The sequence below is a fragment of the Marmota flaviventris genome, chromosome 9 (assembly GCF_047511675.1).
Source record: "Marmota flaviventris isolate mMarFla1 chromosome 9, mMarFla1.hap1, whole genome shotgun sequence".
NCBI lineage: Eukaryota > Metazoa > Chordata > Mammalia > Rodentia > Sciuridae > Marmota > Marmota flaviventris.
In genome coordinates this window covers 124771747-124794785 of record NC_092506.1, presented here as the reverse complement: position 1 = coordinate 124794785, position 23039 = coordinate 124771747, and the positions used below count along the sequence as shown (strand labels likewise).

General features: G+C 46.8%; 1 pseudogene; it reads left to right on the top strand.

Moving 5' to 3' along the window:
• Window positions 1-1212: 1212 nt before the first annotated feature.
• On the top strand, window positions 1213-22743 carry LOC139707142 (ruvB-like 1; annotated as a pseudogene).
• Window positions 22744-23039: the final 296 nt, after the last annotated feature.

The following is a 23039-nucleotide window of genomic DNA, read 5'->3' as shown; positions in this document are numbered from 1 at the left end:
CCGACAGAGGCGGGCTCTTGCCAGCCGCCCTTGTAATGGCCCTTGGTAACCCCTGGGCGGGTGCAGGGTAGTGGCTCCTGCACTGGTTGGGCTCTGGCTGGCACTTTGAAGATGGAGGAGGTGGAGAGCACCACGAAGATGCCGCGCATCGCCTCGCACAGCCACGGGAAGGGGCTGGGCCTCAACGAGAGTGCCCTGGTCAAGCAGGCGGCCTCGGGGCTCCTGGGCCAGGAGAATGCATGAGAGGGATGGCGGGCGGGGCTGGGGGGCGTGGGGACCTTCCTGGCATTCGCCCCGACTCAGTGTCACTTTGGTGCCCGGCGTTGACCCCGGGGGCGCTGCCCACAGAACCACACTGTGGCCCCTTTTGTGTTTATTCCGAGACAGGATCTGGCTGAGCTGCTGACGCTGGCCTCCACCTTACAGTCCTCCTGCCTCAGCCTCCAGGTGCCCTGGGATGACAGGCCTGCACCATCGTGCCCTAACCCTAACCATCCTTTTACCAGTAAGTTCTACTTTTGTTAAGTGGCAACTGTACCAAGTCCCTTCAGTTACGGTATTTATTATTATTATTATTATTATTATTATTATTATTATTATTATTTGCAGAAAAAAATGGCCTATCTATAGGCCACCGAGTTTAGTAATGACAGCTGGAGGTTTGCACTCCACCACCTCTAAGCTGCTGGACCCTAGAGTCATGGCCCATGGTCTCCCTGGAGGCTGAGCAGCTACAGAAACCTGCAATTTATATGAGCTTGTGACTGTGGCCTTGGAGTCTCCTAGTAACAGAAAGGGCCAAAGAAAAGCCTCTGGTTTCTTGTCTATGTCTTTTTTGGAGGGCGGGGGGAGCCCTAAACCCCTGAGCCCCTCCCCAGACCTATTTTGCATTTTATTTAGAGACAGGGTCTCTCTGAGTTGCTCAGGGCCTCACTTTGTCTGAGGCTGGTTTTGAACTGAGATCCTCCTGCCTCAGCCTCCCGAGTCCCTGGGATCACAGGTGTGGGCCACTGTGCCCAGCAGACTTTCCTCTCTCACCTCCACTGTCTGGGCACCCAGAGCTGTGCCTGGAGGGTGCTGGCTCTCAGGGTTGGTTGGACGAGTCTGTGAATTGTTTGGACCAGGGACTGCATTTTTTTCCCCACTGAAACACAGTAATAGTGACCATTTCTCCCCTCTGTGCTGCAGGCATGTGACATCATAGAAGAATTAATTGAAAGCAGGAAAATGGCAGGAAGAGCCTTGCTGTGGGCCGGACCCCTGGGAACTGGAAAGGTGCTTGTGTTCTCGTTGATTTCTGCTGCCCAAGAGGACGATTCTCACGTTGAAGCCAGTTGGAATATGCATCTTAACTAGTCTTTGTTTAGCGACGTGGGTCACATGTGTGTTTAAGAAAGGAATCTGATCTCAACTCATACTTCTAGAATGAAAATCATCCTGGTCAGAGGGAGGGGAAAGTCCTAAGAGGGGTCTGGTCTCTGGGATGGTCCTTGAACTCTTTCAAGTCTCCTTTGCTTGGGAAATGTATCTCTTTTCCTTTTCTTTTCTCTTCTTCTTTTTTTTTTTTTTAACCAGTTATTGAACTTGGGGGCAATCAACACTGAGTCACTTCCCATGATTGTAGTTTATTTAGAGCCAGGGTCTTGCTAAAGTTGCTGGGGGTATTGCTATGTTGCTGAGGCTGGCCTCCAACTCGTGATCCTCCTGCCTCAGCCTCCTGAGTGGTAGGATTATAGGCATGCACCACCGCGCCCAACTGAAAATCCATTTCTGTTGGTCCAGGGCCTCGTAAAAAATTGTGACAGGCTGTGGCTGTGGCTCAGTAGTAGAGTGCTCGCCTCGCATGTGCAGGACCCTGGGTTCGATCCTCAGCACCACATAAAAATAAATAAGTGAAATAAAAGTATTGTGTCCAACTGCAACTAAAAAATAAATATTAAAAAAATGAAACAAAGATATTATGTCCATGCACAATTAAAAAAATATTTAAAAATCTTCTGTGGCACATTTTTGGAGGGGGAAAATGAGTCAGCCAGTATTTTTTTGAATGCAAAATTTGCCCACCACTATTTTGGCTACGTGCATGATTGACAAATAACAGAAACACAATTTTGATCTTCAAGGGGCTTCTAGTGTTTTCTGGGCAGAGAAACAGGAAGTCTCCTGATGGCACAAAATGGCTCAGTTGAGTCTGAGCTTCAAACTGCTGACTGATTATAAATGCTGGAATTGGGCAGAGGGTTTGATAATTCCCCCCGATTTGGGCTTTCCAGGGGACAAAAGAGGACACATAGTGGAGCTTGTTGGGATCTGCAAGGGGATTGGCCAGATCCTCAGGCTTCCCAGAGCTCCTGGTCTGGGCATGGCTTGTTCTCTGGAAGGGCCTCTTGGCACAGGAGAGTAGGAGCCTGCACTCTTGTATGTAAAGAAGTGGGCTCTTACAAGGGGTGGTGGCCCCTGCCTGTCATCTCAGTGACTCTGGAGGCTAAGACAGGAGGATCACATGTTGGAGGCCAGCCTCAGCAGTTTCACCAGGCTCTAAGTGACTTAATGTGACCCTGTTCAAAAATAAACAACATAAAGGTCTGGGCTACATCTTGGTGGGTATTGATTGATCAGCTGGGAGGCCTGGGGCAGGCCACTTGACCTTTCAGAAGCAGAAACACAATCATCTGTGAAAAAAGCTTGAATTCTAATTTTGAAGTTGTACATATGGAGTTGCCAGGGTGTGTTTTGTGGTGTCTGATGGTGGATGAAGAAGTCCTGTATCTGGGGGAAAATTTTTGAGGCTGGAATGCCATACAGTGTGCACTTACAGGAACATTAGCTTGTCCAAGTCGTCTTCCATTTTTTGGGGGGGGCGTTACCAAGAATTGAACCCCAGGAATTGAACCCAGGAGCTCTCGACTCCTGAGCCCCATCCTCAGTCCTTTTTACATTTTATTTAGAGACAGGGTCTCACTTAGTTGCTTAGGGCTTCACTTTTGCTGAGGCTGGCCTCCAACTCTTGATCCTCCTGCCTCAGCCTCCTGAGCTGCTGGGATGACAGGCCTGCGCCACAGCACCAGCATGATAGCTGTTTCCTTCAGTGCTGTTTTACTCAGTGTTATTTGGTACTTTTTGTCTTCCAGTGTTGCTCTTAAGAAGTCTGATTTTCAGGGTTGGAACCTTCCTTTCTGGATGTTTTGGAGGTACTTTTGGATAGGGCGCCCTCCCCTGATTTCCCTTTCTTAATGTACACAGGGCTTTCTGAGACTCACTGTTTGGTGTCGTTGGTGTGGACAGTCGCCAGCTCTGAACCCCTGAGCTGTGGCCTGTTCCTGTTCTCTGTGTGCTCTTTCTGGAAGTCCAGCTAGGTGAGATTAGCTCTGAAGTGATTTTCAACCTGGGCTGGTTTTGCCCTCCAGAAGATCTTTGCCACTATCTGGAGAGTTGTCTCTTGTGGTTTTCAAAACATGATGGGGGGACTCCAGTGTTAGTGGCCAGCGATGCTGCCAAAAAACCTGCACTGCAAGGCTGTACCCAAAAAACAGAGAAAAGACTCTCCTATTTTTTTGGGGGGGCTTCCAGGGATCAAACTCAGGTGCTTAACCCCTGAGCCCCATCTCCAGCCATTTTTGTATTTATTTTAGAGACAGGGTCTTGCTGAGTTACTCAGGGCCTTGCTAGGTTGCTGAGCCTGGCCTCCAACTAGCCATCCTCCCACCTCAGCCTCCCAAGCTGCTGGGATGACAGGAGTGCACCCCCACACCCAGCTCTCAGTTTCTTAATCCATAAAATACAAGTTAGCAGGCTGGGATTGTGGCTCAGTGGTAGAGGGCTCGCAGAGCATGGACAGGACCCGGGTTTGATCCTCAGCACCACATAAAGATAAAAGCATTGTGTTGTGTCCATCTACACCTAAATCAGTTATATTAATTCCGTCACCTATATCAGTTCAATATTTATTGCTAAGGGGAGGGGTGCTTAACTTTATAATGGCTTGATTTTTGAGAATTTTTTAAGATTTAAGTTCTTCCCCCAATTTAGGGCTGGAACAAAATTAAACTTGTTTCGAAGAAAAAAAAATTAAAAATAAATATGAATAATGCAACCCTGTTCAAAAATAAACAACATAAAGGTCTGGGATGTGTCTTGGTGGGTAGTGATTGATCAGCTGGGAGGCCTGATAATATTAAAATATTAAAAAAATACAAGTTAGACTTTCAAGATGACAGGCTATGGAAAGATCAGTGAGATATAAAGAGCTCCATAGGAAAGGGTAGGTATATGTGCCTTTCTTCCATGAGTTTCTTTTTTATAATATAGTTTTTTAGTTGTAGTTGGACAGAATACCTTTGTTTTATTTATTTATTATTATGTCACATGGAGGAAGAAACCCAGGGCCCTGCACATGCTAGGCGGGTGCTCCACCACTGAGCCCCAGCCCCAGCCCAGCCCCTTCCATGAGCTTTTAATTGGAGAAAGCTGGACAGAAAAGGAGCCATTCTTAACCAAGTATTGTTTCTATTTGAATGGAAGGGTAATGGTCACCCCTTCAGTATTAGGTGGAAGGAGGCAGGGATGCTGTTCAGTGGCTAGTGGGCACTGTCTTTGACACTGGAAACTGAGAATGGGGAGTTGGGGGCTGTGAAAGAACAGGGAAGAGTCAGGCACAGTGGCTCACAACTGTAAACCCAGCAACATGGGAGGCTGAGGCAGGATGATCTCAACGTGGTTGCCAGTCTCAGCAGCTCAGTGAGACCCTGTCTCTAAATAAGGAAAGCTGGGCCTGAGGCTCAGTGGTGGGACAGCTGCCTGGCACATACAAGGCTCTGGGTTCCATTCCCAGGAACATCAAAATAAAACAGATGAGCACTGCCACCTGTGGCCTCCCCTGGGCCTCATGGTGTTGGAATCGCATCCCTCTGTGTTCATTTTCCCTTTGCTATTAGAACACATGCTTTGGGCTTGCCAACTCAGGTGCCTAAGCATTCGGGCAGCGAGGTAAGCAAAGTGACTTGCTCAAGCCCAAGGATGTGGTGCCCTTTCACTAAAGAGGGCCACTGTGTCCAGACCTGGTTTCTCAACAGAAACCAAATAGTTGGATTTTAACAGGAAAGTTCCTAGGGTTCAAAAAATGGCAAGAGCCATGCACGGTGGAACATGCCTTTAATCCCAGTGGCTGGCTTGGGTTGCTGAGGCAGGAGGATAGCGAGTTTGAGGCCAGCCTCAGCAGAAGCGAGGCCCTCAGAAACTCAGGGAGACCCTGTCTCTAAATAAAATACACAATAGGGCTGGGGATGGGGCTCAGGGGTTGAGGGCCCCTGCGTTCAATCCCCCCCCCACAAAAGCCAAGTTTAAAGGCACATATAAAACTACGTGGTCCCAATCAAACCATCCTGTGGGCAGCTTGTTGGCTTCTTGTAATCTAAACAGTATTTTAGTTCGCCAGATGAGGCTGTCCAGCATTAGCACTATTGTGTGCTCAAGACCACCCTAGAAAACAGGGAGAAGATCAGAACTAGAACCAACCTCTGCCCCATGGGCTAGTGGATTTTTCCTGACAGCATTCGCTGATCATTCCCCATGTCGGCTGCTCAGAGCTGAAACCAAATGGGCATTGAAAAGAGGAGCCTTCCCTGGTCCATCTTTGAAGCAGTAGCTTCAGTTGGCCTTGTTCCAGCAGCTAGGGAGGCTGAGGCAGGAGGATCTAATGTTGGAGGCCAGCCTCAGCAACTTAGTGAGGCCCTCAGCATCTCAGGAGGCTCTGCTTGGCCTACACACCTAGGGTCTGACCTCATTCTTATTTCAGAGATGAGGGAGGATGAAATGGCACTCAGAGGCCATGGCATTTCCCAGTCCTGGACCCACTTGAGACCATATGCTTTCTAAAACTTGGTATTTGATGACATGTCTGTTTCACCAGGTTCTCTTTAGTATCTTCCAACCAAAGTTATGTTACTGAGCATCAATTTATAATTGACCACAGGGCACTGTCAGGGGGAGCTTGTGCAGACCAAGCCACCGCTTACAGATTTGGCCTCATGTATTATCCATTATTTTCTGGCCTTTTAACATAAAATAAAGGTCATGTAATAAATCCTTCCTGATTTGTTAGTGTTGTTTATTTATTTATTTATTTTGGTCCCAGGGATTGAACCAAGGGGCACTTAACACCTGAGCCCCATTCCCCAAACTTATATATTTTATTTAGAGACAGGGTATCACTGAGTTGCCCAGGGTATTGATAAGTGGCTGAGGCTGGCCTCCACCTTGCCATCCTTCTGCCTCAGCCTCCTGAGTCTCAGGAATCACAAGTGTGCAATACCATGTTCAGCCTCTTGAATAAATATTTTTATAGATGGGTTTGAATTATGTTTTCAAGACTGTAAAATGAAAACCTTTCCTTTCTTGCCTCTGTAGACAGCCCTTTCTCTGGCGATTGCACAGGAGCTGGGGAGTAAGGTGCCTTTCTGCTCCTTGGTGGGGAGCAAAGTTTACTTCATGGAGATCAAGAAGACAGAGGTGCTGATGGAGAACTTCCGCAGGGCTATTGGTGAGTATCACATCAGTGTGAAAGATGGCTGTTGCTTCTCCGGTGCTTTGAATCCTTTCATCTTAAAAATGCTCATGTTCTTTTGGTGCTGTTGACAAGACAGGCAAGAGTAGCTAGCCATCCAAGCAGCTTAGGGGGATGAGGTAAAAGGAACACAATTTGGAGGCCAGCCTCAGCAACTTACTGAGGCCCTGAGCAACTCAGCAAGACTCTGCCTCTAAATAAAATATAAAAAGGGCTGGGGACAGGGCTCAGTGGTCGAAGGCCCCTGGATTCCATCCCTGGTACCCAAATAAATAATAAATAAATAAAAAGACTAAGCAGTCTACTTGGGGAACTTTTGATTTAATGCTGAAGGAAAGAAAACGCAGTAGGAGGGTGCAGCATTTGGAAGTGGGGAGACATCATGGGACCCTGTTTCACCCCCCCACAGCCACCTGGTACCCCCGTGGCTGGCACTCTATCTTCCTGTGGTTCCTCTTTGTGGGACTGGCTCTGCCTTTGATCTTCCCCAGCAGGTCCCTGTAAGCACTCAAGTATGGGGCAGGCTCTCTCTCTCTCTCTCTCTCTCTCTCTCTCTCTCTCTCTCTCTCTCTCTCTCTCTCCTTTTGAGACCATGGCTGCTGAGCCACCCCTAGCCCCTGTGTGACACTAATGCTGAACTGAAGAGTTCTAATTCTGAACTTGTGTCTAGAAGCTAAGCTTTGTGTCACATTGAACTTAGGCTTTTTATTTTTATTTTTTGGTACCAGGAATTGAACCCAGGGGCACTTCACCCCTGAGCCCTTTCCCCAGCCCTTTTAATATTTTATTTAGAGACAGTGTCTCGCCAAGTTTCCGAAGCTGGCCTCCAACTCTCGATCCTCCTGCCTCAGCCTCCTGAGATGCTGGGATTATACATGTATACAACTGGGTTTTACGTTTAAAAATTTTCTCTCTATTTTTTTTTCTTCATATCTTCTTTTATTTTCCCTTTTCATGTCCTATTTTTCAGGATCTCACTATGTTTCCCAGGCAATCCTGGAACTCCTGGGTTCAAACCATCCTCTTGCCTCAGTATGCTGAGTAACTATGGCTACAGATGTGTGCTACGGTGCCTGGATTACTTTTCCTTATTTAAACATGTGCCAATGATTTTATTCAACTCATAAGTTAAACATATGAACCATATTCCAACAGCTCAGAAGGCTGAGGCAGCAGGATAGCAAGTTGGAGGCCAGCCTCAGAAACTTAGCCAGACCCTGAGCAACTAAGTGAGACCTTGTCTCTAAATAAAATATAAAAGGGGCTGGGGATGGTGCTCCAGGGTTCAGGGCCCCTGAATTCCATTCCTGGTACAAAAAGGAACCAAGAAAAATATGTGACAAGTAAGATATTACTACCTTTCAAATACCTGGATATTAATATTTTAAGAACTTAAATTTAAAAAACACCATTTTTCTGGGATGGGTCAGGGGCTCAGTGGTAGAGCACCCACCTAGCATGTGTGATGCCCTGGGTTGCATCCTCAGCACCATATAAAAATAATTGAAAAAATAAAGAAATTATGTCTATCTACAACTTAAAAAAAAATTTAAAACCCCCATTTTTGTGAGACAAAAACCTGATAAAACTGGCCTTCACACAGTTGCTTGTATTTCAATGGCTCAGTGGGAACTGAAATGCTTTAAAATTTGAAAAAGTAGAGGTCACCAGGCACATTTGATGGGAGTGGCCCCTGGAGTGGTGTGGTTGGGGACACAGCAGGGCTTTTGGTGGCAGCAGGTGAGGAGAAATTTCTAGATCCTACCACAGAATAAAGGGCAAGCTGTGGTGTCCCCTCAGACAGAAGCCTGCTTTTCCCACATCTTTGAATTCCTGCAAAGCTGCAGAGAGAGGGAGAGAGGGTCATCTGTCCCCGTCTGTGCCACTTCCTTGATGTGATAAAGTCCCTGTCAGGGACTTAGAAACCTGAGCCAGCAGATGAAACCTGTGTCCTTTGTGCTGTCTTGGCCAGAGACAGCGCCCACAGCCTCTCTCTTGGCCAAAAGCTGGGCCCATGGTCCACTGGGCCTTCCTCTGTCTACTTGTCACCACCAAGAAACTTCTAGACAAATATGAGTGGCTGAGAGTTGGGGATGCCTTTCTTCCTCTCCTGGAGAAATTTAATGTCACTGTCCCCTCACAGTGAGTATGGGCAGGCATTCCATTTGGAGGAATTTCCTCTTTGCAAAATAGAAATGGTTCTATTAAAAAAATCAAAGTAGGCTTAAAAGCCCAGAATTTTCCAAGCTTGATAGAGTTTTCTGATACCTTCATGTTGTCTGGAAAATTTCTTTTTTTTGTACCAGGGATTTAACCCAGGGGCCGTCGACCCCTGAGCACCGTCCCCAGCCTTATTTTGCATTGATTTAGAGACAGAGTCTCCCTGAGTTGCTCAGGGACTCAGTGTTGTGGAGGCTGGCTGCCGCAGTCTGGCTGGGCACAAAATCACGAGCCACTCAAGCAGGAACAAAGTTTATTTTTTGAAACTGCCGCCAATGTCCGGTACCGCCCGGGAAGATTTTTTCCACCCACGCGGCCTCCTCTCGGACCGCCGAGTGAGCTCCTCCCCCGGAACTCCCTCCTACTGTACTTCCCCAACCAATGGGAACTCTCCAGGAGTCCCGTAGCCGGCCTAGGTGAACAGCAGGAGTCCAATATCCATATGAATGCAAATCTTAACATAATCATATCATCTCAATGGCTAGCTGGCGTCACCTTTCAACCAAAAATGCCATGCATCATATACTTGGCTCTTAGCATCTCCCCCCTTCTGTTTAAGTAACAAGCAATCTGGCTAGGGACCGTGCCTGTTAGGTTTGTCCAATTCAACATATGGTTCTTACCCGTCATCGGAAAACTGACTTTTAGGCGTCAGCCTCCTGTCTTAGGTTGATACCACTGCAATTGGATCATACCCGTCACTGACTACCGGTCCAGCATATAGCCATACTTGTGGATAGGCCTATGTACCAGTGGGGGGGTGAGGTTCTTTGCCTCACCTCTGTTGGCCCCCAAAATTGGCCTTGGTGCTGGTGGGGGGATGAGGTTCTTTACCTCACCTCTGTTGGCCCCCAAAATTAGACCATCACTAGTAGAAGGGAGGAGGATACAGAAATGTCATGACACCAAGTCAATTAACGGCTCCTAGGAAAAATTACATCACTGGTGACACATCAGCAAAGATACGCTAGCACTACCATAATTCGCTGCATCAACAAATAGATCACAAAGCATACAAGTGATACATAGTCCAGGCAAGTTCTGTAAGCAGTTCAAAGCAGAGGAATCTATCAATATGTCCATATCCTCCCAAAATAAAGCATACAAGTGATACATAGTCCAGGCAAGTTCTGTAAGCAGTTCAAAGCAGAGGAATCTATCAATATGTCCATATCCTTCCAAAATAAATCGACTCATTGATTGAGCATTACTTGTTGAGTTATAAATCATTGATGTATCAGCTTACACGGTTTGTTGTGATAACTCTCAAAGAAGTTGTAGTTTGGTTTTATCTTTGTCTTCACCGGCACTGGGATGAAAATAGGAATTTTGACAATGATGCTAAAAAAAAAATATGTAACATTTCAACAGGTACTAAGACAACAATATTTAGAACAATTTACATTATCCTGAACAGAATTATTAAATATAATGAAAAGGAAAGGTGAAAGTAAACAAACAGATTTGTTAACCTTCTATTTGTTCATATATTAGAACAATCCTCAACAGCTGTTTACCCAAATTAAATTAAACTATTAAAATCACGTGAATAATAAAAAAAAAATTTTTTTTGGATCCATGTGCATGAGCGCCCCTCATATGTGAAATATGGACATACGCACATACAGACATACAACACAAAACAGAAGTGTGCACACGTAACATATAACACATAAGACAATAGTAAAGGCCTTGTAGCTTTACCTAGGTGAAATCTCCATTGCAATGTTCAAAAACTCCACAGTCAAAAAAACTGATCAGAAAAAAACATTAACCTAGGTCTGTATGAGCTCAAAAATAAAATAGAACTTTATGATGTGGGAAAAAGCAATAATAAAATAGATATTGAAAAAAACATCCTGGTTAATCACTGTCACAGATGTAAGAATAGCCAAGCTGGAGATCTGGATATCAGCTGTTATGGATTTGAGTGGAATCATCTTCCTTTTGTTCTGTAGGAGCTGTTTTAGTTAGTCTTTCTGGAATCCAAATCGGCTGCTGTTCTTCCTGTGGAAAAACACAAACAGAGCCCCGACTCCAGACTATCACTGGGTCAGGACCTTTCCATTGTCCTGTTAGAATATCTTTCCAAAGTACCTTAGGCTTATGTACATTTTTTGGATACAAATGTCTTTCCACAGCACTAAGCCCTGATGAATCCAAATTTAAAAAGTTTAGAGTAAAAAGGGTTATTTTAAGTTTATCTTTGGGGGATATATACCCCTTTCCAATTCCCTCCTTTTGTTTTAATAAGTACATTTTAATAGTTTGATGAGCTCTTTCAACTATGCCTTGTCCTTGTGGATTGTATGGAATTCCTGTTATGTGAGTAATGCCAAATGATGAGCAAAATTGTTTAAAAGAGGTGGACGTATAACCAGGACCATTATCGGTTTTTAACTGTTTTGGAACACCCACAGTGGCAAAATTTTGTAAGCAATGAGCTATAACATCTTTAGTTTTTTCTCCAGCATGAAGGGAGCCCATCAGAAATCCGGAAGAAGTATCAACTGTAACATGTAAATATTTTAATTTTCCAAATTCTGGCAAGTGTGTGACGTCCATCTGCCAAATATGGTTAGGTATCAGTCCTCTAGGATTGACTCCAAGATTAACTTGTGGTAAAAATGTCACACAATTTTGACATTGTTTTATTATATGTCGGGCTTGTTCTTTAGTTATTTTAAAACACTTTTGTAAAGTATTAGCATTGACATGGAACCTTTTATGAAAATTTATAGCTTCTTGTATTGTGGAGAAAATATGTATGTCATGTGTAGATTTATCTGCTAACTCATTGCCCAAACTAAGGGCTCCAGGCAATCCTGTATGTGCCCTGATATGTCCTATAAAGAATGGATCTTTTCTGTCCCAGATTAGACTTTGTATAGTAGAAAACAAAGAGAAAACAGTAGAAGAAGGGGAAATCCTACCAGCATCTTCAAGGGATACTATAGCATTAACTACATACTGACTATCAGAAAATAAATTAAATACAGAATTTTTAAACATCATAAAAGCTTGTAATACTGCATTAAGCTCTACCTTTTGAGCTGATTGTTTGGGTACTAAAAATGTAAAAGTTTGATCAGGGGTAACTACTGCTGCTGTACCATTATTTGACCCATCAGTGAATATATTTGGAGCATTCATGATAGGGGTTTTTTTGTCATCTTTGGAAAAACTACAGGATGTTTAGACCAAAAAGACAACAAAGGATTAGACGGTAAGTGATTATCAAATGAAACATTAGATTTACACATGATTATTGCCCAAGTATTTAACTCATTAGCTAACTCATCAATTTGATCTATAGTATATGGAGTAATAATTTTATTGGGAGAAATCCCAAACACTCCCTTGGCTGCTTTTATTCCTTTGAGTATTAATTGTCCTACAGCCTCAGGATACCTAGTAAGAATAGTATTAGGAGAATAAGATAAATGTATCCACAATAATGGACCTTCTTGCCAGAATACTCCTGTAGGTATATTTTTTGTTGGCAGTACAATAAATAATAAAGGCAAACTTATATCAATTCTATCCAAATGCATATTTTCCATATATGTTTCAATGATTTTTAATGCCTTTCTTGCTTCAGGCGTCAACATGCGGGGTGAATTTGGATCTGATGGACCTTTTAGAATATCAAATAAAGGTCCCAACTCTCCTGTTGGTATGCCTAGATAAGGCCTTATCCAATTTATGTCTCCTAATAACTTTTGAAAGTCGTTAAGTGATTTGAGTTGATCTACTCGTATTTGAATTTTGGGTGGACGGACCATGGTTGAGGATAATAAAACCCCTAAATAATTAATTGGAAGATTTAATTGTACTTTATCTATTGCTATCTCTAGATTATAATTTTTTAATAAATTTGTAAGTGTGGCATAACATTCTAGCAATGTGTTTTTATCTTTATGTGCCAATAACACATCATCCATATAGTGAAATATTTGTAGTTCAGGATTTTGATTTCTAAGTGGCTGGATTGCTTTGTTAACATAAATTTGACACATAGTTGGACTATTAGCCATCCCTTGAGGGAGTACTTTCCATTCATATCTCTGATCAGGACCTTCATGATTTAGTGCAGGGATAGTAAATGCAAAATGTGGACTATCCTCGGGATGAATTGGAATTGAAAAAAAACAATCTTTAATATCTATAGCTAAAACATACCAGGTTTTTGGTAAAGCAGACAATTGGGGAATCCCTGATTGAGCAGGTCCCATAATAACCATCTCATTATTAATGGCTCTTAAATCTTGCAATAATCTCCATTTACCAGATTTCTTTTTAATGACAAAAATGGGAGTATTATGGGGAGATACGGAAGGTTGTATATGTCCCTCCGCTAATTGTTGTTTGACCAGGTCATGGGCTATTTGTATCTTTTCTTTAGTCAGGGGCCACTGAGGAACCCACACTGGTCTTTCTGATTTCCAAGTAATTTTGATTGTCTCAGTGGCCCTTTCTGAAAACCCAATCCATGTCTATTTGTTTCTTGATTTATTTGAATTGGTGCTGTCATACCTTGTTCTTGTTCTCTTAATCTTTCTTCTTTCCTAAAGCCTTGTCTAGCCCTAGTAGTGGGCGCATTAGGATTGATGTTATTTGTTAATGTCAAACCTAATTGATCTAGGACATCTCGTCCCCATAAATTTATAGGAAGATGATCCAATACATAGGGCTGTATAGTTCCTTCACATCCTTCAGGATCCTTCCAATCTAATACCATTGCACTTCTATGGGGATTAGTTGCCACTCCTAGGCCTCGAAGCGTTTGAGTGGCTTGTTGTAATGGCCAGTGTTTTGGCCATTCTTGACGAGATATTATGCTAAGGTCTGCACCTGTATCAAGTAGCCCATTAAAGTCATGTCCTTGAATATTTAGTTTTAGCATTGGGCGAGAATCTAGATTTAAAGACAGCATAGCCCAATCTACACCTGTGGAGCCTAATCCCCTGGAACCTCTTTCTACAGTACGACTGGAAAATTTATCATGTAGGCTGGGTATTATTAATAACTGTGCTATTCTATCTCCTGGTGAAATTACTGATATACCTCTTGGAGAACTAGCTATAATTTTTATTTCACCTTCATAATCGGGATCAATTACCCCAGGACTTATCATAAGTCCTTTTAGTGTTGAAGAACTGCGTCCCAATAATAAGCCTACTGTTCCTTGGGGAAGAGGTCCTTTTACTCCTGTGGGAATGATTTGAACTCCCATCTCTGGAGTTAGTACTGCTCTGGCAGAGGCGCAGATGTCCAACCCTGCGCTCCCACTAGTTTGTCTGATGAGGGATTTAATGGATAATGTGTCCTGGGCACTACCTTGATGGTGTTGCTGGGTTCCTCCACTGCCCCGTATATTTGTGGTTTTGGGCCCCGGAGCATTGGGCCCTCCAGTCCGTTTTTTGGCAATGGAGCCTGATGCCTTTCTCCATGATATCGTGGGTAAACACTTGGTCCTTGTCTGTTTTTTGATAACGGAATACCTTCTATGGTGGTTTGAGAATGGCATTCATTAGCCCAATGTTTCCCTCTACGGCATCGTGGGCAAATACCCGGTATTCTATTCCTTTGATACCTAGCCTTGTTAAACCCTCCTCCTATGGGGCAACTCCTTTTAAAATGTCCTGTTTGATCACAATTATAGCATGTTTTTGGCCTGGCATCTAAAGCCTGTTGTACTGCTGCTAAGACTTGCCCTTGTTCATTAATGTCTCTACATAATTTAATATATGTGTTTAAATCTTCATGTTTCCATGGTCTGATGACCTCTCTGCAGCAACGATTTGCTTGGTCATAAGCCAGTTGTTTTATAAATGGCATTGCCTGTTCTGTATCTCCAAATACTCTAGATGCTGTCTGAATAAGCCTATCTACAAATTCAGCGTAAGGTTCATTAGCTCCTTGTATTACCTTAGATAATTGTCCTTGTAAATCTCCATGCCCCTGTAAAGTTTTCCATGCCCTAACTGCGTCTGCAGCAATTTGTGCGTATACGCCAGGATCATATTCAATTTGTTGCCGTTGACCCTCATAAGGTCCTTTTCCTAATAACATCTCTAGATTTCTTTGAGGGTAACTGGATGCTGCATTTCGCCTAGCTGTCTCCATGCAAAATTCCTCATTGGCAACCTTCCATAACAAATATTGTCCTCCATTTAGCACAGATCGACACATGTTAGCCCAATCTGCTGGCGTCATGTCTAAGTTGGTAATGGATTCGACCATGCTCACAGTGAAGGATGCTTGCGGCCCGTAGGTTGTTACAGCCTCTTTTAATTGCTTCACTGTTTTGAAATCTAAAGCACGGTGAATTCGTTGCCCTCCTGCCTGCTCAAGTACAGGGCATGCTAATCTTTGGGGTCCTGCCTCAGGATTCCGTCCATCAACTACGGGAGTTGAGGGCCGCTCAGCTGTAGATGGAGCTGTTGGTTGAATTACGCCCTCTGGTGATAGAACGGGGTTAGTAGCAGCCTCCTGTTGTAATTCCCCGCCTGATGGTTGTTTTTCCTCTAAGCTTTCTTTCTTCAAATCTTCCTCTGTCTGACTAGCTTGAGAGACCTTCTCTTTCGCTTGACCTAACATGTTTTCTACCATAGTCTGGACCTCTAACAATTTACTTAACAGTCTTTCGGTTTGTTTTTTACTAGTTTCTAATCTACTATACAGGTAACGCAACCCAATAAGATAGCATAAAACAAAACCGAAACAGAATGAAACAAAAACCGAACAAAGAATAGTTGTATCAATTTTCTCTTTCTCAGGGCCGAACAACTTCAAACCTTGAGCCAACCAATTTTCCCAGTTTGCCTGAGAAAATTCTAGGGATAGGCAGCTTGAAACAAAAACAAGATAAATCAAAACGAGAACACATTGTTTTTTGAAATGGTCACCCATTTTGTTGCCTTCCCTCAGGGGCGAGCAATTTTACTCACCTCCAAACTTCAGGCGTTCCCCGTGCGGGCCACCAGTTGCCGCAGTCTGGCTGGGCACAAAATCACGAGCCACTCAAGCAGGAACAAAGTTTATTTTTTGAAACTGCCGCCAATGTCCGGTACCACCCGGGAAGATTTTTTCCACCCACGCGGCCTCCTCTCGGACCGCCGAGCGAGCTCCTCCCCCGGAACTCCCTCCTACTGTACTTCCCCAACCAATGGGAACTCTCCAGGAGTCCCGTAGCCGGCCTAGGTGAACAGCAGGAGTCCAATATCCATATGAATGCAAATCTTAACATAATCATATCATCTCAATGGCTAGCTGGCGTCACCTTTCAACCAAAAATGCCATGCATCATATACTTGGCTCTTAGCAGCTGGCCTCTAACCCATGATCCTCCAGCCTCAGCCTCTGCAGCTACTTGGACTCAAGGTGTGCACAGCTGCTTCGGGCTTTGTTTGGGAAGTTTGTTTTGGGGTTCAGGAGCTGTGAATTTGGTTCATCAAACACAGAATGTGGCTACCCTGTTGGATGTTTTCCACAAGCCCCACTTATAGGCTCTCAGGTGGATCACAGGCAGAGGAGAGCTGGCCCTTAGCTTCCAGTCTTGAGTGTCCTTGTCCTGGTTGGGTTTCTGGAGAAGAGAAGGCAAGGGATAGGGTGATAAGATAATGCCCCCCTTGAACCGAGGGAAGTGGCCTGAGTGTCTGATCATGTGGCTGTGTGTCTCTGCCTTTGGGATATTTCCATATCAGCTCACAGGGATCCTGATGGCCACCTGCCAGCAGAAGTCTTCTGTGGCCTCCCCATTTGTTGGGAGAGCAGCGACCTTTTTTTTTTTTTTTTCTTTTGAGGAGGGGCACCAGGGATTGAACCCGGGGATCCTAACCACAGAGCCACCTCCCAGCCCTGTTTTGAATTTATTTGGAGACAGGGTTTCCCTGAGTTGATCAGGGCCTCACTGAGTTGCTGAGGCTGGCCTCCAGCTTACAATCCTCCTGCCTCAGCCTCCTGAGCTGGAATGACAGGCCTGTGTCACCGCTCCCAGAAGAGTTGCTCTCCACCCATGATGTTGTCACTGGGTTGTACTGTAAGGTGACTTGTCAGTTCTTGTGCTGTGGCAGTTTGAGGTAAGAAGGTTGTTGGTGAGGAGGAGATGTATGTGAAGAGAAGGATGGTCCCACTTCTCACCATGTACCCATCAGCCATCCCTTCCAGGGCTGTGGATAAAGGAGGCCAAGGAGGTCTATGAGGGGAAGGTGACGGAGCTGACGTCATGTGAGACCGAGAACCCCATGGCAAGACCATCAGCCACGTGATCATAGGGCTCAAGACAGCCAAGGGCACCACACAGCTCAAGGGGAGTCTGTCCTGAGCCCTGTCCTCAGCACTGTGGCACAGGCAGGTAGTGTGACCTCTGTGTCCCCCTTTCCTTGGCCTCTGCACTGTTGATGCCATATGGGACACTCAGGATAACACCGTGTAGTATAAAGGGACACCTCGTAAGGACTAGGACAGAGGTCCCTTCATAAGGTAGGTCTTTCTTTTTTCATTGCTTCTGTGAGTTGTGTGGTTAAGTCAAGAAATTGTTAATGCCATCTCATCCCCCAAATGACAACCATTGGCCAGCCAGGTACAGTGGAGCATGCCTGTCATCCCAGCTCCTCAGGAGGCTGAGGCAGGAGGATCACAAGGTGGAGATCAGCCTCATCAACTTAGTCAAGGCCCTGAGCAACTCAGTGAGAGCCTGTCTCTAAATAAAATACAAAATGGGCTGGGGATGTGGCTCAGGTATAAGTCACCCCTGGGTTCAAATCCCCAAACTGCCCCCTCACCTCCCCAAAAAGTCTAAGTGGACATAATTTTGTTTACTTTTTTCTTTCTTTTTCATAATGTTTTTACTCATCCACTGTGTTATGACTGACTCACAGTAGCTCTGTACCTCCCCTGCTGCATGGCCAGGTCCCCTGCTGTGGGCTTGGGGAGGTGTTTTACCTGTGGCTCATCACAGCTGTGTGCCCGTGTGTGCAGGTGCCAGGAATCTCATTTCCCCTGTTTTCCAGATCAAGTCTTCAGGCTCAGAAAGAGGCTCCACAGTCATCCTGTGTCCAGTGCTGGCTGAGGGCCAGGGTGACTGCGAGTCCTCTGGTGCTGGGTAACACCTGCATGTCCTCTGAGCTCTCTGGGGCTCAGTTTCTCATCTCTAGACCACTCTCCATCCACCATAGAATCTCTCCATCTTTCCCCCTTTTATAACTTGATGATTCTTTGATCCTCTGAGGTAGTTTCTTGGTCACAGCTTTATGGAGATCATGAAAATGTCACTTCTTCCAAGGGCTATTTTTCTGTTTCCTAATGGGGCCTTCATCTCAGGAGCTTGGCTCCACAACCTGTCTTTATCTCTTTAATCCCTCATCACATCCTGTCCATCCTGGATTAATGAGGTTCTGAGAAGGTGGCCCCTTCTCAAGAATAACACCTTGAGAAAGTTCTTCTGGAAAATCAACCGAATAAAAGTGCCTGAGGTGAAAAGAGAAAAATTGTCCTCTTCCCTGTAGGAGAGAGGACACAGAAACACAGTGGAAATTTGAGCCATCCATCACTCTGCTTCGACCAGCTTCTCAAAGAAATGAGCCTAACAGAGAAGAGGAAAATTGTCTTCCAAAACAAAGGTGCTACCCACCTCTGATCCCAGCAGCTTGGGAGGCTGAGGCAGGAGGATCGCAAGTTCAAAGCCAGCCTCAGCCAAAGCAAGGCCCTAAGCAACTCAGGGAGACCCTGACTCTAAATAAAATGCCAAACAGGGCTGGGGATGGGGCTTGGTGGTTGAGGGCCCCTGAGCCCAATCCCTGGTACCCCCAGCCCCCCCAAAACTCATGTCCTTCTGGGCAGTTTTTCCACATGGATGAGATACTGGGACAGAAGGACCTCAGGTGTGTTGTGTGGAGTTGTGAAGTGTCTGAGTTTGAAGGAGGCTTATGAATTTTTTGCCTAGGGACTCCCCAATCCTGCTCCTGTTTGCACAGTGCCCCAACGAGGCCAAAGAGGCCAGGTCCTGTTGAGCTTCTGGCAGCTCTCTTGGGGTGCAGTTGTGAACATGATCCACCCATTTTAAGTTTGTGTAGCACACAGGATTTTGATGCATGACATTGTTTACACTCTCCATCTTAATTCTAGAATATTGTCATGACCTTCCAAGGGACCTCGTTCCCATGGATGTTTAGTCCTGTGAACGGAACCCGTAGTGCTTAAGCAGGGAGCCAGAAGCCTGCCCTTTTTATTTTGATTTGTATTGTTTTGAGAGAGAGTCTCCCATTGCTAAGTTGCTGAGGCTGGCCTCCAACTTGGCGATCCTCCTGCCTCAGCCTCCGAGTCCCTGGGATGACAGGTGTGCACTGCTGTGCCTGGCCTCTCAGGTCTCTTCCGGAAAGGTGCCTTCCCTCAGGGTCAGGAGGAACTGGAACATGCATCAGGGTGGTCTGAGTCCCCCTTTGTCTGGTTTGGTTTGGTTTTAGCTGAACTCCAGCATTTTTTAAAGTCTGCAGAAGGAGCGAGTGGAGGCCAATGACGTCATCTACATGGAGGCCAACATCGGGGCTGTGAAGGTATGCTCCCCGGGGACAGTGTTACACATGAGGGTCTGCCAGGGGGACAACTGGGTAACTAGGGTGTCACTTTGCTCATTGGTGGTGGGTGGGGGAAGGTCAGCAGCTGTCCCTTTACCTAAGTCACCTTGGATTTCTCTGTCTTCCTCTCCTCATGACTTAAGCAGGCAGAGTGTGCAAGATGCAAACCCTGTCGGGGACAGGGACCAGATAGCCTTTGTCCCTTCCCGCTGCACCAGGCAGCATCTTCCATTTTCCTTTATCTCCCTGGTGTCCCTCCCTGAGTCCTAAACCTGGGGACTGCACCAGGTGGCTCGTCTTCTATCTGCTGCTGCGTCCCATGGTGGCTGCACCTCTCTGGTGCATGGATGAGCCTAAGGCCTCGTGTCACCCATAAATCACCACCTAGAAAAGCCCGGGACCCCGGCTCCAGTGAGTCCCCTGGATGCTCCTTTATCAGGAGTGAAATGAAAGGGGAGAGAATCTTCCAGAAAGTCTCAGGTGTGGCCCGGGCGGGTCTGGGAGCCAAAGCGGGGCCCCCGGCTGTGGGGCATAGGCAGAGGTTGCTGTTGGGGGCCCTCGGTGGGCAGCAGAGACCTGGCTGTCACTGAGCTCTGTGTGGTCCCGGTGCCCCATGGCTCTGCTGGCAAAGGCAGAGGCCACGGAGTTCACCCTGGAGGCCGATGAGGACATGCCCTGCCCAAGGGCGACATGCACAAGAAGAAGGAGGTCATCCAGAATGGGATATTGCATGACCTGGATGTGGCCAATACCAGGCCCCAGGGACAGGCTCTGCTGGGCCAGCACATGCCCAAGGCCCTGGGAACCAGTTGTCAGGGCCGTGCTGTCCTCCTGAAAGCCCTCTGAGAGGCTCAGCAATGAGCACGACATGAGCTTCGGCCCCTTTGTCCCAATGTCCAGATGCTGTCACCGCTGATCTCTGGGCGTTGTCTGCCCCTGGCCGCCTGCCAGCCTGTTGGGGGCTGCTCTCCACCCCGGGCTGGGGGTTCCTGGCGGGAGCCTTCACAGGGCTTCAGACAGCCTCACGGAGGCTCTGGCCTCTATAGAGCAAGAGCTCCAAATCCTCCAGCTCCCAGCTGGCGCTGCTCTGGGCCCCACTGGACAGAGAGTCAGGTTTGCTCTTCATCCTGAAGGGGCCTCCTCCTCCCCACCAGGAACGGGCTTTCTGCTGGGAATCTGGTTTTTCTTTTAGTCCCTTGGAGCTTTTCCCAGGAGAGGCCAGAGACTCTTGAGATTGGAGTTTCTTCCTTCTTGGCCGGAAGTATTTTTTGTTTTGTTTTGTACTGAAGCTTAAACCCCAGGGTGCTTACACATGGAGCCCTATCCGCAGCCCTTTTTATATTGTATTTAGAGACAGGGTCTTGCTGAGTTGCTCAGGACCTCACTAAGTTTCTCAGGCTGGCCTCCAAATTGCGGTCCTCCTATCTCAGCCTCCCAAATTGCCAGGATTTTTAAAGACATGTTCCACCACGCACGACTCTGCTTGATTCTTGCAGGTCAGGGGAAACCTCAAGGGGATCCCTCTGAGTTCAGAAGCCCCTCATCCCTTCCAGGGGAGTGTGCTGGGCCTGTCCACCTCAGGCCTCCAAGTTGAGTGACATCAGGGACCCACAGGAGGAAGGAGGATGAGCTTTGGTAGCTGCCTTAGAAAGTCCTCTCAGGTACAGGGGGACAAGATGTCCTGTCCATGATGGGCCAGTTGATGAAACCAAAGAAGACAGAGATCACAGGTAGGACACATGGCAAAGCCAAAGCCTGGAGCCAAGTTGAAGCCCTTCTCTGACAAGCTCCTGGCTCTGAGCGCCTCCCACTGCGTGGCTCTGGGTCTTCACTCCCTTTAGAAGCCATGGCCACACTGTGTGCTCTGGCCCCACAGAGGTCAGCATCTGCTTCTCTTGAGGTCCCAGAAAGGTGCCGAATTTGACACCAGGGAGTGGGTCTCCCTTGCTCCTTTATGGACTTATTTATTTATTTATTTTTTGATGCCGGTGATTGAACTCGGGGGCCCTCGACCACTGAGCCCCGTCCCAGCACTTTTATTTTTTATTTAGAGACAGGGCCTGGCTGAGTTGCTTAGGCCCTTGCTAGGTTGCTGAGGCTGGCCTCCAACTTGTGATCCTCCTGCCTCAGCCTCTCTGGCTGCTGGAATGACAGGCATGTGCCATCGCGCCTGGCTCTTCCCTAATTTTGTGTCCTTCTCCGGACCATTACCACTTTACTCCCTGAAAATGTAAGTTCAACATGAATCCACTGTTGCCTTGAGGCATTGCAGCAGCCTAAGCTCCTCCATGAGTGGCCAAGAGCAGATCTGTCTCTGAATTCGGTTTTGAGAGCCATGCATCATGGCTCTGGGCGAGGACAGGCCTCAGATACCGGTTCTTTGGGAACAGCTCCATCCTGATGACAGGGGACGCTGGTTTGGAAGGTGAGGGCTGAGACCTGAGGTGGGCCTGCTGTTCTGTAAGGGCTGATGTTTCTGGGGCCAAGGCTGGGCCTGCTCTGACCCTCCTTGCTCAGGTTTCCTGGGGAGAGGATTCTAACTGCACTTGATGGAAAGCTCATTAACCTAAGCATTGTCATGCACGGCCCCCAAAAGAGCTCCTTGACTGAGTGCAGCAGAGGGGAATTCACATTTGAAAACACATCTCCCTGGAGCTCCCAAATGAGGTGTCTTGGCATCAGGGTCAGGGCTTGATGGGGCAGCTCCTGGTCATTGTGCCCCACACAGCTCCACAAAAGGCGTTTTGTGGCATTTGGGGGCGATGATGCCTGTTTTATTTTTTTTTAGATGAGGGTTCAGGGATTCAACTCATGGGCTCTTGACCCTGAGTCCCATCCCCAGCCCTATTCTGTATTTTATTCAGAGACAGGGTCTCAACTGAGTTGCTCAGGGCCTTACCACGTTGTGGAGGCTGGCCTCCAATTTGTGATTCTCCTGCCTCAACCTCCCAGGCTGCTGGGGTTATAGGCGTGTGCCACCACAACTGGCATGATTCTTGTTTACAAATGATGACACCAAACCTGGAATGGGTCCAGTACCCAGCCTTGGGTCAGAGAGCCAGTAGGAGAACCAGGCTGCAGGGTTGGGTCTTGATTGAATTTAGGTGTGGAGAAGAGAGCAGGTGACATTTCCCCCACTGGCTGGGACCCTGCCCAAGGCGAGGTCAACAAGGTGGTGAACAAGTGCATCGACCAGGGCGTGGCTGAGAGGGTCCCCAGCATGCTGTTTGTGGACGAGGTGCACATGCTGGACATCGAGGGCTTCAACTCCCTGCACTGAGCTCTGGAATCTTCCATTGCCCCCATCGTGATTTTTGCCTCCAATCGAGGCCACTGTGTTATCAGGTAGGTGCTGCCAGCTGTCCCTGCTGCCCGGGTCTGTCCCCTCCCATGATGTCACAAGTCAGGATGGGATGAAGGGAGTGCATGTTGCCCCTGGGAGGAGACAGCAGGGGGACTGAAGGCCGCAGCTGCCATGTCCCTGATGGGCAGGGTCTCCATGGGCCTCTGAGGCTCGACATTCCCGTGGGGAGCAAAGGCCTGAGGAGGTGGGGCCCCTCTGGTGACCTGAGTGTCAGGTTCCTCACACTGGCATCCAGAGGCCAGCAGAACCCGTTTCATCTTCAATGAGGACACTGAATGACATTGCACCTTGTCCCTTGGCATAGGTGGGAACA